Source organism: Macaca thibetana, chromosome 8 (genome assembly GCF_024542745.1).
Source record: "Macaca thibetana thibetana isolate TM-01 chromosome 8, ASM2454274v1, whole genome shotgun sequence".
Taxonomy (NCBI): domain Eukaryota; kingdom Metazoa; phylum Chordata; class Mammalia; order Primates; family Cercopithecidae; genus Macaca; species Macaca thibetana.
Window position 1 is genome coordinate 42540696 of NC_065585.1, and position 15038 is coordinate 42555733.

General features: G+C 44.8%; 1 protein-coding gene across 15 annotated transcripts in view; it reads right to left on the reverse strand.

The window, feature by feature from the left end:
- Window positions 1–15038, reverse strand: part of BAALC (BAALC binder of MAP3K1 and KLF4) — a 1274875-nt gene that overhangs the window by 625559 nt on the left and 634278 nt on the right. Inside the window, exon 1 of one of the 15 annotated variants that reach the window (XM_050800744.1) lies at window positions 8257–8260. The exons of the other annotated variants lie outside the window; for them this stretch is intronic. The gene's annotated coding sequence lies outside the window, so the exon portion shown is untranslated. Of the gene's footprint in view, window positions 1–8256; window positions 8261–15038 lie in introns of those variants that run through there. 15 annotated transcript variants of the gene reach the window in all.

Sequence of the window (15038 nt, forward strand, 5' to 3'; positions counted from 1 at the left end):
GACACACACAGACACACACTCATAATCACACTCACACACTACACAGAATCAGTCACACTGCACAGTCACACATTCATGCACACTCACACACACACATACATTCTCACACACACACTCACACTCAGACATACACACACAAACACACTCACACACACTCACACACACACTGCACACAGTCACACATTCACGCACACTCACACTCACACATACACACACACTCACATTCACTCACACTCAGACATACACACACTCACACTCACACTCATTCACACACACTCAGACATACACACTCACTCACAATCAGACATACACACACACACTGCACACAGTCACACTCAGGCACACTCACATTCACACTAACATACATTCACACACACACTCACACACTCACACACTCATACACACTCACACACACACTCACACACTCACACTCACACGCACTGACACACACACTCACACTCACACTGACACACACACACTGACACAGACACACTCACATTCACACTCTCACTCTCACTTACACAAACACACACTCACTCTCACTCACACACACACACTCACACTCACAGACACACTCACGCACACACACTCACACTCAGACACTCCCATTCACACACACATACACTTAGACACTAACACACTACATACACACACATGCTCACGCTCTCACACACACTGACACACGCTCACACTCACACACACTCACATTCACTCACACACACTCAGACACACTCACACTCACACTCAGACACACACACTCTCTCACACTCACACTCTCACTCACACACACTCACATGCACTCACACACTCATACTCTCACACTCACACACTCTCACACAGACACACACACACACACACACAATCACACAGTCACACACTCACCCTCAGACACACCCACACTCACACACACACCCAGGCACTCGCACTCACACACATTCACACACACACTACATACACACTCACACACACACACTCACACTGACACACGCTCACACACACTAACGCTCACACACACACTCACACACACTCACACACACTCACACACTCACACACACTCACACTCAGACACACACTCAGACACTCACTCTCACACACACTCACACACTCACTCTCACACTCACACACTCAGACACACACTCAGAGTCATACACTCACACTCACACACACTGATACACTCGCACTCACACACACTTAGGCACACTCACACTCACACACTGACACACTCGCACTCACACTCACACTTAGGCACACTCACACACACTCAGACACACTCACACACATTCACACTCACACACTCTCAGACACACACACTCACAGACACACCCACACACATTCACACACTCTCACACACTCATACTCTGACACACACACACACTCAGACACTCGCACTCACACACACTCACACTCAGACACACACTACATACACACACACTCACACTCTCACACTCACCCTCACACACACACTCACTCTCACACTTACACTCTCACACTCACACACACTCACACTCAGACACTCCCTCACTCACACTCACACACTCACACACACACTCACTCACTTAGACACACTCACACTCAGACACTAACACACTGACACACACACACACTTAGGCACACTCACACGCACACTCACAGACACTCCCACTCACACACTGACACACTCACACTCACACTCACACACACTCACACTTAGACACACACACTCACACACTCACACTCATACTCAGACACACTCACACTCACTTAGGCACACTCACACACACTCACACTCAGATACACACTCCCCCACACACTGACACACACTCACACTCACTTAGGCACACACACACTCACACTCACACTCACACACTCACACACACAGACACTCTCACTCACACACTCAGACACACACACAGTCACACTCACACTCAGACACTGTCACTCACACTCACACACACTGACACACTCAGGCACACTCACACTCACTCTCACACTCACACACACTCACATTCACACACTCACATACACTCACACACACACACTCTCACACACTCTCCATCTCACATACACTCGCAGTCACACACTCACAATCACACACACTCACACTCACACTCACGCACACTCAGACATACACACACTTAGACACACACACTCAGACACACACACTCACACACACTCACTTAGACACACATACTCACACTCATACACTCACACTCACACACACACTCACACACGCACACTCACACACACGCAGTCACACACACACTCACACTCCCTCACACCCACTCACTCTCACTCACACACTCAGACACACACACACTCACACACACTCAGACTCACACACTCACACTCACAGACACACTACATACGCATACTCACTTGTGGTCACACTCATGCACACTCACACTCAGACCCTCACACTCACACACACTCACACTCAGACACACAGTACATACACACACTCACGGTCACTCTCACGTGCACACACACACACTCAGACACACTCACACTCACACACTCACCCTCAGACACACACACTCACACTCAGACACACACTACATACACACACTTGCGGTCACACATGCACAGTCACACTCACACACACTCACACACACTCAGACACACACTCACCCTCACACACACTCACCCTCAGACACACTCAAACTCACACACACTCAAACTCACACACACGCGCGCACACTCACACACTCACGCACACTCACACACACAAACACACACACTTGTCTCACACACACTCACACTCACACACACACTCATGCTCACACTCACACACTCACACACACTCACACACACTCACACATACCCTCACACACACTCACTGACACACACACACAGTCACAGTCACACTCACACACTCACACTCACACAGACACACACTCTCACACACCCTCAAATGCCCAGGCCTTTCCCCTATGCAGTCTGATCCCATAGGCCCAGGGTAGGGCCTAGGAATCTGGGTATGTAACAAGCTCCCCACATGATTGTTTTGAACAGCAAATTTGGGAAACATTGTATGGTGATGTGTCACTTAATTATGGAAATATGTTCTGAGAAATGGGTCCCTAGGTAATTTTGTCACTAGGTAAACATCATATTATGAACTTACACAAACCTAGGTGGTGTAGCCTACTACACCCTAGATATAGCCTACTGTGCCTAGGCTACAAACCCATAGCTACAGCATATTGACTGTACTGAATATTGTAGGCAGTTGTAGCAACATGATAAGGATTTGTGCACCTAAACACAGCTAAATGTAGAAATGATACAGTGAAAATAGAGTATAAAAGATAAAAAGGTATACCAGTATAGGGCGCTTACCATGAATGGAGCTTGCAGCACTGGAAGATGCTCTGTGTGAGTCAGTGAGTGATGAGTGAATGTGAAGACCTAGGATATTCCTGAACACTACCACAAACTTTATAAACATATACACTTAGACTAAATCTATATTAAAAGTATTTTTCTTTCTTCAATAAAAATTAACCATAGAAAACCTTTCTTCAATAAAAATTTTACCGTATGGTAAAAAAATTACAGTAACTTTTTACTTTATAAACTGTAATATTTTTTTGTTTCTTTTTTTGAGATAGAGTCCCACTCTGTTGCCTAGGCTGGAGTGCAGTTGTGCAATCTAGGCTGAATGCAACTGCCAACTCCCAGGTTCAAGCTATTCTCTTGCCTCGGCCTCCCGAGCAGCAGGGATTACAGGCACCTGCCACCACATCTGGCTGAGTTTTTTTGTATTTTTAGTAGAGACGGGGTTTCACTATGTTAGGCAGGCTGGTTTCGAACTCCTGACCTCAGGTGATCTGCCTGTCTTAGCCTCCCAAAGTGCTGAGATTACATGCATGAGCCACGGTGCTCGGCCAATTTTTTTTTATATATATACTTCTGGGATACATGTGCAGAACTTGCAGGTTTGTTACATAGGTAGACATATGCCATGGTGGTTTGCTGCACCCATCAACCCGTCATCTACATTAGATATTTCTCCTAATGCTATCCCTCCCCCTGCCCCCCACCTCCCGACAAGCCTTGGTATTGATGTTCCCCTCCCTGTGTCCATATGTTCTCACTGTTCAACTCCCACTTATGAGTGAGAATATGCGGTGTTTGGTTTTCTGTTCCTGTGTTAGTTTGCTGAGAATGATGGTTTCCAGCTTCATCCATGTCCCTGCAAAGGACATGAACACATTCTTTTTTATGGCTGCATAGTATTCCATGGTGTATATCTGCCACATTTTCTTTATCCCGTCTAACATTGATGGGCATTTCGGTTGGTTCCAAGTCTTTGTTATTCTGAATAGTGTTGCAATGTATATATATATATTTTGAGACAGAGTCTCACTCTGTTGCCTAGACTGGAGTGCAGTGGTGTGTTCTCAGCTCACTGTAACCTCCACCTCCTGTGTTCAAGTGATCCTCCTGCCTCAGCCTCACAAGTACCTGGGATTACAGGCAAACACCACCACGCCCACCTAATTTTTGTATTTTTAGTAGAGACAGGATTTCACTATGTTGGCCAGGCTGATCTTGAACTCCTGACCTCAGGTGATCCACCTACCTTGGCATCCCCAAGTGCTAGGATTATAGGCATTAGTCACCGTGCCCAGCCTATAAGCTGTAATTTTAAAAAAATTTTTGACTCTTTTAAAATAACACTTAGCTTAAAACACACATTGGATAACTGTACAAAAATATTTTTTCTTTCTTTATATCCTTATTCTATAAGCCTTTATCTATTCATTTTTTTTTTTTTTTACTTTTGGAAATTTTTGTTAAAAACTAAGACACAATTATGTTCATTAGCCTAGGCTTACACGGGGTCAGGATCATCAATATCACGGTCTTCCACCTCCAAATTTTGTCCCACTGGAAGGTCTTCACGTGCAACAACATGCATGGAGCTGCCATCTCCTGTGATAACAATGCCTTCTTCTGGAATCCCTCCTGAAGCACCTGCCTGAGGTTGTTTTACTGTCAACTTTTAAATATACAGATGAGTAGAAGAAGGAGTACACTCTAAGAATAAAAAGTGTAGCGTATTAAACACATAAACCAGTAACACAGTCATTTTTTATCATTGTCAAGTATTATGTACCGTACGTCATTGTATGTTATTCTTGTATGTGACTGAGTTTATTTACACCAGCATCACAACAAACATGTAATTGCTGTGGTGATATTACAATAGCTGTGATGACACTAGGAAACAGGAATGTTTTAACTCCATGATAATTTTATGGAACCACCATCATACACATGGTCTATCATTGACTGAGACATCGTCATACAGCACTTAACTGTACTAAGCTAATAGGTTCACCATTTAAAGCATTAGGCCAAACCTTAGGAGGTGGTGGCTCTCCATCCATCTGGTCCTCTGGATAAGGACATGGGGGTGTAAAGTTACAGTATTAACTACATTGTGTTGAAGCCTTTTCCATGTGCTGTTCAAAGCTGGGTCGCGCACGCCTGCTTGAGAAAAGAAATTTCAAAATCACATAGGTACATGTAGAACAGCAGACTGCAACTGAGAGAAGGAGGTAAATAGGAAAGGAGAGAGGAGACGAGGGAAGGAAGCGCACAACTATTGAATGCTGAGCATCACATTTATGTCAGATACTGTGCTGGGCAGTATACAATTTTTTTTTTTTTTTTTTTTTTGAAACGGAGTCTTGCTCTGTCGCCCAGGCTGGAGTGCCGTGACGCAATCTTGGCTCACTGCAACCTCCGCCTCCCAGGTTCAAGCTCTTCTCCTTCCTCAGCCTCCTGAGTAGCTGGGATTACAGGTGCTTGCCACCACACCTGACTAATTTTTGTAGTTTTAGTAGAGACAGGGTTTCACCACGTTGGCCAGGCTGGTCTCAAACTCCTGACCTCAGGTGATCTGCCCTCTCAGCCTCTTGAAGTGCTGGGATTACGGGCATAAGCCACAACACCCAGCCTACAGATTTTCCCTTATTTAAGCACAGCCAAGTTCCATGATTTGCCATGGATGACAGACCCCTACAGCTGTTTTTCCCTCTTACATTTCCCAGAAAAGCATAGAAGAGTGTAGGCTACACCATAGGCCCCAGGACACGCATGGGATTGCTCTCTGGAGGCATATATCAGTGATCACAGGATCCCATGTGCTACAAGAATAGCCACCCAGCTATCAGGTAGTGAGTTCTTGGAACAAAACCCTTTACGGTGAGAAACAGCTTACCCCTGATGTAAGCTGGAGAGATGGGCTGAGTGACCAAGAGTTAAACAATGGTTAGCCTGGGACTCTCATTCAGGTTCCTGTGTGGGACACAGCATGTTGTTTTTCCTCTTCTTTGGCTACACCTGCCCTAAAATGGCTGGTTAAGATTTCAGTTCCTCCAGAAGGCAACATTCTTAACTTCCTGGGTGTGAGGATCTGTTGTTTCTGTTCTTTATGATACATACTCAGTGAGGCACACCCTTAGCAGGTCAGGGGGCTTGTTGGGTCTACGTGATACAGCAAAGCTTTTAAGAGAGTGGTTTTTAAGCCCAGCTGGACATTAGAATCACATGGAGAGCTTTCAGTAAATTCTGACTGCAATTCATGAGCGATCTCAAGCCAGAACCACCCAGCAAGGCACTCCCAAATTCCTGACCAACAGAAACTGGAAGAGATTTTTTTTTTTTTTAATGTATGTTGTTTTAAGCTAAGCTTATGGTCAGCAAATACTGCCTGCAGGCAAATTCTGGCTCACTGCCTGTTTTTGTAAATACAGTTTTACTGGAACACAGCTGTATTCATTTGTTTACATATTGTCTACGGCTGCTTTCATGATCAACAGCAGAGACTAAAATATTTACTAGCTGGCCCTTTACAGAAAAGGTTTGCCAACCTCTGTTTTAAGTCGTTAAGTGTTGGGGTTTTTCATACCACAGTGTATAGCTAACACCACTGCTTTAGGTGGAACGTAAAGGAAGATCAGAGAAGGGTGTGGCTGAGGCTGGGGAATGGATCTCATGAGAGTTTCTAAAGCCAGTGGAGATTCCATGGCAGTAACTCTATCCCTCTCCTCTTTGAAACAAGGAATTCTCCCTTTGCAGAAAAAAATGCTAGGAAGATTCTGGTTTTGTGCTTAGTAGCCTTCCATGTAGGGCTCTGTGCCTATCCAGCAACAGGTGAAAAAATGATAAGAATCTTTTATACGCAAATTTTGAAATGTAAAAACAGCCGGCCTTTACCGGTCACTTCTGAAAAGTATCTCGTCTGTCAACATTTAGCACATTAGCTGGAAAGTTTCTAAATCTCCTCTTCCCTGGGTGCTTTGTGATCAAGTTTCATATCAGTTAGGATGTTTTTGGCTACAGGCAAGAGAAATTCCAATATAAATTTGTATAAACATTAAGGGTGTTTATAGGCTCACATAAGTAGCCCAAAGCCTGAAGATCAGGCTTCAGACATGATATGATCTGGGACTCCAGTTCAATGTTTCTGCGATACTATTAGCGCTGCCTTCTCCATGTGATGGATTTGTCCTCAGTCTGGCTTTTCATATGATAACAAGATTGTTGTGTAAGATCCAGGTATTTCATTTGAATAACACACCATCCAAAGCAAAATAAAACACATGTTTCCCAGAATTTTCAGTAAAAGTCCTGAGAATAATTCTGACTAGACCTATTTATGACCACCTCTGACAGGAACTTACTTATGGCCAGGGGATGCAATGTTCTGATCGGGCTTACTTATATCACATCATGGATTCTGCAGCTCCTAGAATCACACAAATCCCTGAATTAGGTTGAACAGGTTATGCTTCAGAAACAACCTGAACATCTTAGTAGCTTAGTACAACAAAAGTTTATTTCTCCCTTACAGAAAGTCCACTGTGATTCGTTCCAAATGATCTTCCAGGGCATCTGTTCTCCAAGAGTTGGCTCAGTGATCTAGGCTGAATATGTGGCACCATCAGATCAACACAAGTTTCATTGCGGCAGGGGAAGAGAGAGCCTGGAGATGCATGCGTCCGCCCTTAAAAGGCGGGTTACAAAAGTTACAGAAGTAACTTGTGGAAATCACATAAGTTACTTCTGTTTAGATTTCATCTGCTGATGCAAGCCACAAGATCCAAGCCCAGCCAATCAGAGTATCTTATTTCCCTGGCCATTGTGATTGGTTCAGGAATGGCCACATGAACCAATCAAAATTGGTTCCTGTTAATTTTTTCCCCCTTTAATTGTTGGGAAATAATTGGCTGGGCCAATCAAAACAGTTCCTGTGAGTTTTTTCCCCCTATAATTATTTCACTGAGATTTCCAAAGTGGTAAGGCCTAGTCTGGTGCTACTGGTGGCCATTTTGCATCAAATGGAGAGTGTCTAGAGAGAGAGGGAGATGCCGGGTGACATCATCAGTCTCTAGGTCTGCACTGTCCAATATGGTGGCCACTAGCCTCCTGCAGCCTTTGAGTACTTGAAATGTACCTAGTTTGAATTGAGTTGTGCTATAAGTATATAATACACACAGGGTTTTGAAGACTTAGTATTTAAAAAAAGGAATGAAAATATATCATTAATAATTTTTATATTGGTTACATATTGAAATGATAATATGTTGGATATATTAAAGAAAATATATTATTAAAATTAACTTTACCTGTTTCTTTTTACTTTTCTTAATGTGACTACTAGAAAATTTCAAACTACATATGAGACTTGCCTTATATTTCTATTAGCCAGCACTGCTTTAGAACTGGTCATGCCTGAAGTCAGCTGTGCTCTGCACTTCTGAACTGTGTAAGCTAATAGGTTCTCCTTTTTCCCCTCTTACGCTAGCTGAGCTAAGTCTCTGTCCTTTTCACCCTAGAGTCCTGAATAACACAGTTGTCTCCTAAGAGTTCTTAGCACCTCCCTACCAAGGAGCTAAAATTGCCCACGTACATCTATTAAAGGAAAATGGCAATGACAGCAGAAGTTAATACTTGAATTTTGTGTTTCATTTTTTACTTTAAGTTCCCGGATACATGCAGAGAACGTGCAGGTTTTTTACAAAGGTATATATGTGCCATGGTGGTTTGCTGAATCTGTCAACCTGTCATCCAGATTTTAAGTCCCACATGCCTCCGGTATGCTTTCCCTCCCCTTGACCCCCCACCCCCCGACAGGTCCCAGTGTATGTTGTTCCCCTCACTGTGTCCATGTGTTCTCATTGTTCAGCTCCCACTTATGAGTGAGAACATGAGGTGTTTGGTTTTGTGTTCCTGTGTTAGTTTGCTGAGGATGATGGCTTAAACATATTCTGATTTATAATCTATGGAAAGTTTTTTGAACACTTTGGGTTAATAAAGCTCACACCCTAGACGAGCTCAATCCCAAGGTCGGATGTGGACTTGGCAGGCATAGGGTGAGGGAAGGAGGGGAAGGAGAGGAAGCTGTGGTGGGTGGGACTAGGGTTGGCCACTAATCAGGGGTTGAGGCTGGCCCCCAAAGGGAGTGGCCAGAGGTTTGACTGACAGTGTTTCATGGGGCCTAGCAAAGTTAGGAGCAATGAAATGAATATGGGCTGTGGAGTCAGCAGACCTGAGTTTGAATGTTAAGTTTGCTGTGCTCTGTCCGTGTGGTTTTGGGCCATCATTTGCACTCCTCTGAGCTATTTCTAAAATGGGAGATAGGCTCTCTTCATGCAGACTCTTGTAAGGATCAGTAGCAATATGCCTCATGTGCTTTCACACTGAGTGGTAAGTAGTTAGCAGCTTACTACGATTACTAGTTCAGGCCAAGATCCACATCAGGGACGTCCAATCAGATGAGTGGAACATGGCAGCATGAGTTTCCAGGAAGTGGCAATGCTTGGGACATCACTGGGAGGGTGTTCATCTGTTTTGAACCAGAACTTCAGCTAGTGGCCAGGGGTCAGATGCATTGTTCCTGATTTTAAAATTAAAAATAAAATTAAAATTAAAAATAAAATAATCAGTGTGCACTGAAAGGCACGCACATGACATATCAGAATGCAGAACATTAGGAAGCACTTTGCAGGATCACAGCTCTCCAAACACCTGGGTGCCCCACCCACTCAACTGCTGTGTTTTGACATCTGGAAGCCTTTGAGCATTTCTAGGCAAATTACATGTCCCTAAATTTCAGAGAATCTTAGAGACAGAAAGCATGTCTGAGATATACTTGATTTTTCACCAGTCAAGCAAGCAGTAACTAAAAGCAGCGTGTGTTCAGCATTGCATTGCATGTCTGGGGAGGCAACCAGAAGCAGAGAACTTGAAGTTGTGAACCTTGCCCTCCAAAGGACAAAAGACATCATATACAGCATCATGCCATTCCTGGGATACCAGGTTGGAATTCTCCATGTTTCTCAACCCTTTTATAGAAGGGTCATCTTTAAGGGCAAGATAGAAGTTTGTTGGGGAAATAACTTCAGAATGAATCCAAGTCTCATCACAGTGAGCTATGTTTTGGATGTTTGTCTCCCCAAACCTCATGTTGACATTTTATCTCCAATGTTGGAGATAGGGCCTAATGGGAGGTGTTTGGGTCATGGGGGCAGATTCCTCATGAATAGATGAATGCTATCCCTGGAAGAAGGTGAGTGAGTGACTTCTCACTCTATTCATTCTTACAAAAGTTGGTTGCTAAAATGGGAGCCTGGCACCTCCCCACCTGCTTTATTTTTCTCCCCCTATAGAGACAGGATCTGGCTATGTTGCCAGGACTGGTCTCAAACTTCTGTCCTTAAACGATACTCCCACCGCTGCCTCCCAGAGTGTTGCAATTACAGGCGGGAACCACCACACTTGGCCTCCCTGCTCTCTCTTACCTCCTCCTCTCTCGTCATGTGAGCTCTGCCGTGCCAGCTCCCTGTCACCTTCTGCCTTGAGTGGAAGAAGCCTGAGGCCTTCACCAGATGCCCAATCTTCCAGTCAGCAGAATCATGGCCAAATCAACCTTTTTTTCTTTGTAAAATTACCCAGTCTCAGATATTCCTTTATAGCAATGCAAAATGGGCTAAGTTAGTGAACTAGAGCTCTCTCTTTGCCAGTGCCAAGAACTGGTTTAACACAGTGCAGGGATATTTGTCATACTCTGGTGATATATAACAACCAAAGTTTAGGATCTTGGTGTGAGATGCTCATACAATATAAAACCATACAGAGAAGACCATTTCCATTTATGGAATCAAGTCATTTCAGCAATTGTCCTTCTGAAACCCCTACCAATAGTGTTATTAAAGCTGTTGCTTGGTAACATGCTACTCTCTACTTTATAGTTCCTTTTCCTCTTCTTTTTCTTCTTCTTCTTCTGGTAAGGTTAATAAGTGTTTAACAATAGGCTAATATGCTTACTGAAGTGTAAATCAAAAGCATTGCCTTGAAAATCTTCCCAAACACTCACTACTCATACCATTCTTCACAACGGAGCTGTGTAATGTGTATGACTATTCATAGTAATTAAATAGAAAAGGCACTGGGCACGGTGGCTCATGCCTGTAATCCTAGCACTTAGGGAGGCCAAGGCAGTTGGATTGCCTGAGCTCAGGAGTTTGAGACCAGCCTGGGCAACATGGCGAAACCCCGTTTCTACTAAGAGTACAAAAAATTAGCTGGGCATGGTGGTGTGTGCCTGTAATCCTAGCTACTCAGGAGGCTAAGGCACTTGAATCGCTTGAACCCAGGAGGCAGAGGTTGCAGTGAGCCGAGGTTGCGCCACTGCACTCCAGCCTGGGCGACAGAGCAAGACTTTGTCTCAAAATAAATGGATGGATGGATGGATGGATGGATAGATAGATAGATAGATAGATAGATAGATAGATAGATGCAACATTGAAATGTCATTTTGATGGCTTCTGATGTTTGGGTTGCACATCAAACGTGAAACCAGACAGCCTGATTAATGCCCAATATTATGCCTTATAAATTGTTAAGTGTTACAGATGCTAACTGAATGTAATTTCCCAGTGTGCTTTCCTCAGCTTTCTCTTCATGGGGGTCAATTATTACAGTATATCTTGAGGATGTTACAACCTCCTGCCCTATTAGAAGGTCCTTCCTACACTCTAAGTTGTCCTCCCTACCATCAAGAGTGATGATGAATTTGCACTGACCCCACATATCTCATGCTTGTCCACAATGGCATTCATTTTACAAATTGGGAGTGTAGCAGGCATTTGTTCCTTACTCTGAGTGCACGTGGTTTGAGTGGCTGAACCCATGTCCCCACTTCCAACACACCCTCCTTTCTGCTCTATCCAAACCTTGACAGACTGTGTAATCTACCCTCAAGTCACAGAGACGGCACAGGAATGGGTACTTGCCCTGAGATGCCCCAGTTAGACTTAATGCAGGGATGTTTACTGGACCCTTGTGAAGAGAAGCCCTCTTTTGCCGGGGTACCTGAGAGACTGGAACGTGAATCTGGAATGTCTGGTGACCATTTTCCCTCTGAGTGGGAGGAGATTGAATGAAACCAACACAGAGAAAGCAGAGCCAAGGGACAGATATGGAGAGAGACCAAGTCTTGATGATAGCACTGGACCCCCTAAGCCCCTGAAAATCTTCTGCTGGACTTTCGGTTATGTATACTAGTGATTGAACCTTTTTCCAGTTAAGTCCATTTGAGTTGTGTTCACTGAATAAATGAATGAATGAATGAACCTGGCCACACACCAACAAAAGCCAGGAATACTGGTTACAATCCCAGTCGGTTTGTATGCCACAGTCCTGTAGAACAACTTCATTTCCCTATTGAATTGTAGTGAGTCACGTCCATGTGTGGCAGCCCTTGTAAGGTGCCTGGCTGTCTGCCAACCCTCCTGACTCCCTCCTTCCCTGTTCTTTGTTAACAGGGCAGCCAGGTAGAAGCCTACAGGGATAACTCATAATTATCTCCAGTGTGTCTCAACAGCTTGCATGGCGTGGGGATACCCTGCACATACTTAACAGGATCACTAGGACCTCTAGTTGCCACCCGTTAAATGACGGTCACCATTGCTGACGACTAACAGGCCTTCCCCACATTTTCAAACTCCTGCTGCTCTTTTGTGCCAGATATTAATTTTCCCATACTCCCTTGCAGCCAGAAGTGGCCACATATCCTGGCTAATAAGTAAGGAGAGTAAAGATCTGCTAATAAAAAATAAAATTCTTTGTTGTCCAAACTCTCTTTCTTTCTGCTTTGAATACAAGGGTGTGAGGATGTGATGTTTGTGGTGTGACAGCCATATTTAGACCATGAGTATTTTATCACTGCTGTAAAAAATTACTATAAACTTTTGGCTTAAAAAAACAGAAATTGGGCCGGGCGCGGTGGCTCAAGCCTGTAATCCCAGCACTTTGGGAGGCCGAGACCGGCGGATCACGAGGTCAGGAGATCGAGACCATCCTGGCTAACCCAGTGAAACCCCGTCTCTACTAAAAAATACAAAAAACTAGCCGGGCGAGGCGGCGGGCGCCTGTAGTCCCAGCTACTCGGGAGGCTGAGGCAGGAGAATGGCGTGAACCCGGGAGGCGGAGCTTGCAGTGAGCTGAGATCCGGCCACTGCACTCCAGCCTGGGCGACAGACCAAGACTCCGTCTCAAAAAACAAAAAAAAAAAACAGAAATTGGCCGGGCACAGTGGCTCACGCCTGTAATCCCAGCACTTTGGGAGGCCAAGACGGGCGGATCACAAGGTCAGGAGATCGAGACCATCCTGGCTCTCATGGTGAAACCCCATCTTTACTAAAAATACAAAAATATTAGCCGGGCGTGGTGGCAGGCGTCTGTAGTCCCAACTACTCGGGAGGCTGAGGCAGGAGAATGGTGTGAACCCAGGAGGTGGAGCTTGCAATGCAGTGAGCCGAGATCGCACCACTGCACTCCAGCCTGGGTGACAGAGCAAGACTCCATCTCAAAAACAAACAAACAAACAAACAAAAACCCCAGAAATTTGGCTGGGCGTGGTGGCTCACATCTGTAATCCCAGCACTTTGGGAGGCCAAGGCAGGTGGATCACTTCAGGTCAGGAGTTCGAGACCTGCCTGGCCAACATGGTGAAACCCTGTCTCTAATAAAAATACAAAAATTACCTGGGCGTGGTGGCGTACGCCTGTAGTCCCAGCTACTCGGGAGGCTGAGGTAGGAGAATTGCTTGAACCCAGGAGGCAGAGGTTGCAGTGAGCCGAGATCGTGCTACTGCACTCCAGCCTGGGCAACAGAGTGAGACTCTGTCTCAAAAAACAAACAAACAAACAAACAAAAACCAAAAACAACCAGAAATCTACTTCTTACTGTTCTGGAGGTCAGAAGTCTGAAACCAAGGTGTCAGTAGGGTTGGTTCCTCCTAGAGGCTCTGAGGGAGAGTCCTTCGCTTGCCCCTCTCCTGGGCTCTGGGGTTGCCATCCCTTGGGATGTTGACACATCACTCCAATCTCTGCCTCTGTCATCATATCTGCTTCTCCTCCCCACTTCTTTTCTTTCTCTTTTTCTCTTTCTCTCTCCCTTTCTCTCTTTCTCTCTCTCTTTCTCTCTTTCTTTCTTTCTTTTTTTCTTCATTCTTTTTTGGTTTTTTGTTTGAGACAGGGTTTCACTCTGTTGCCCAGGCTAGAGTGCAGTGGCGTGATCATGGTTCACTGCAACCTCCACCTCCCAGGCTCAAGCAGATCCGTCCACCTCGGCCTCCCAAGTAGCTGGGACTCCACACATGCACCACCATGCCTGGCTAATTTATTTGTAGAGATAAGATCTCCCTATGTTGCCCAGGCTGGTCTCCAACCTCTGGGCTCAAGTGATCCTCCTACCTCAGCTTCCCAAAGTGTTGGGATTAGGAGCATGAGCCACTGCGTCTAGCCGTATTTATTCTTTTATAAGGACACTTATCATTGGATTTAGGACCCTTTTCTAATCCAGGATTATCTCATCTTGAGAGCCTTACCTCAATTATGTGTGCAAAAACCTTTTGTCCAAATAAGGTCACATTCATAGGTTCTGGGTGGACACATCTGTTGCAAGGCCAGCACCAATTCACCTACTACAATGAGGCAATATGGCTAAGGATAGAAAGCCGACATATGAGAATGGCAGAG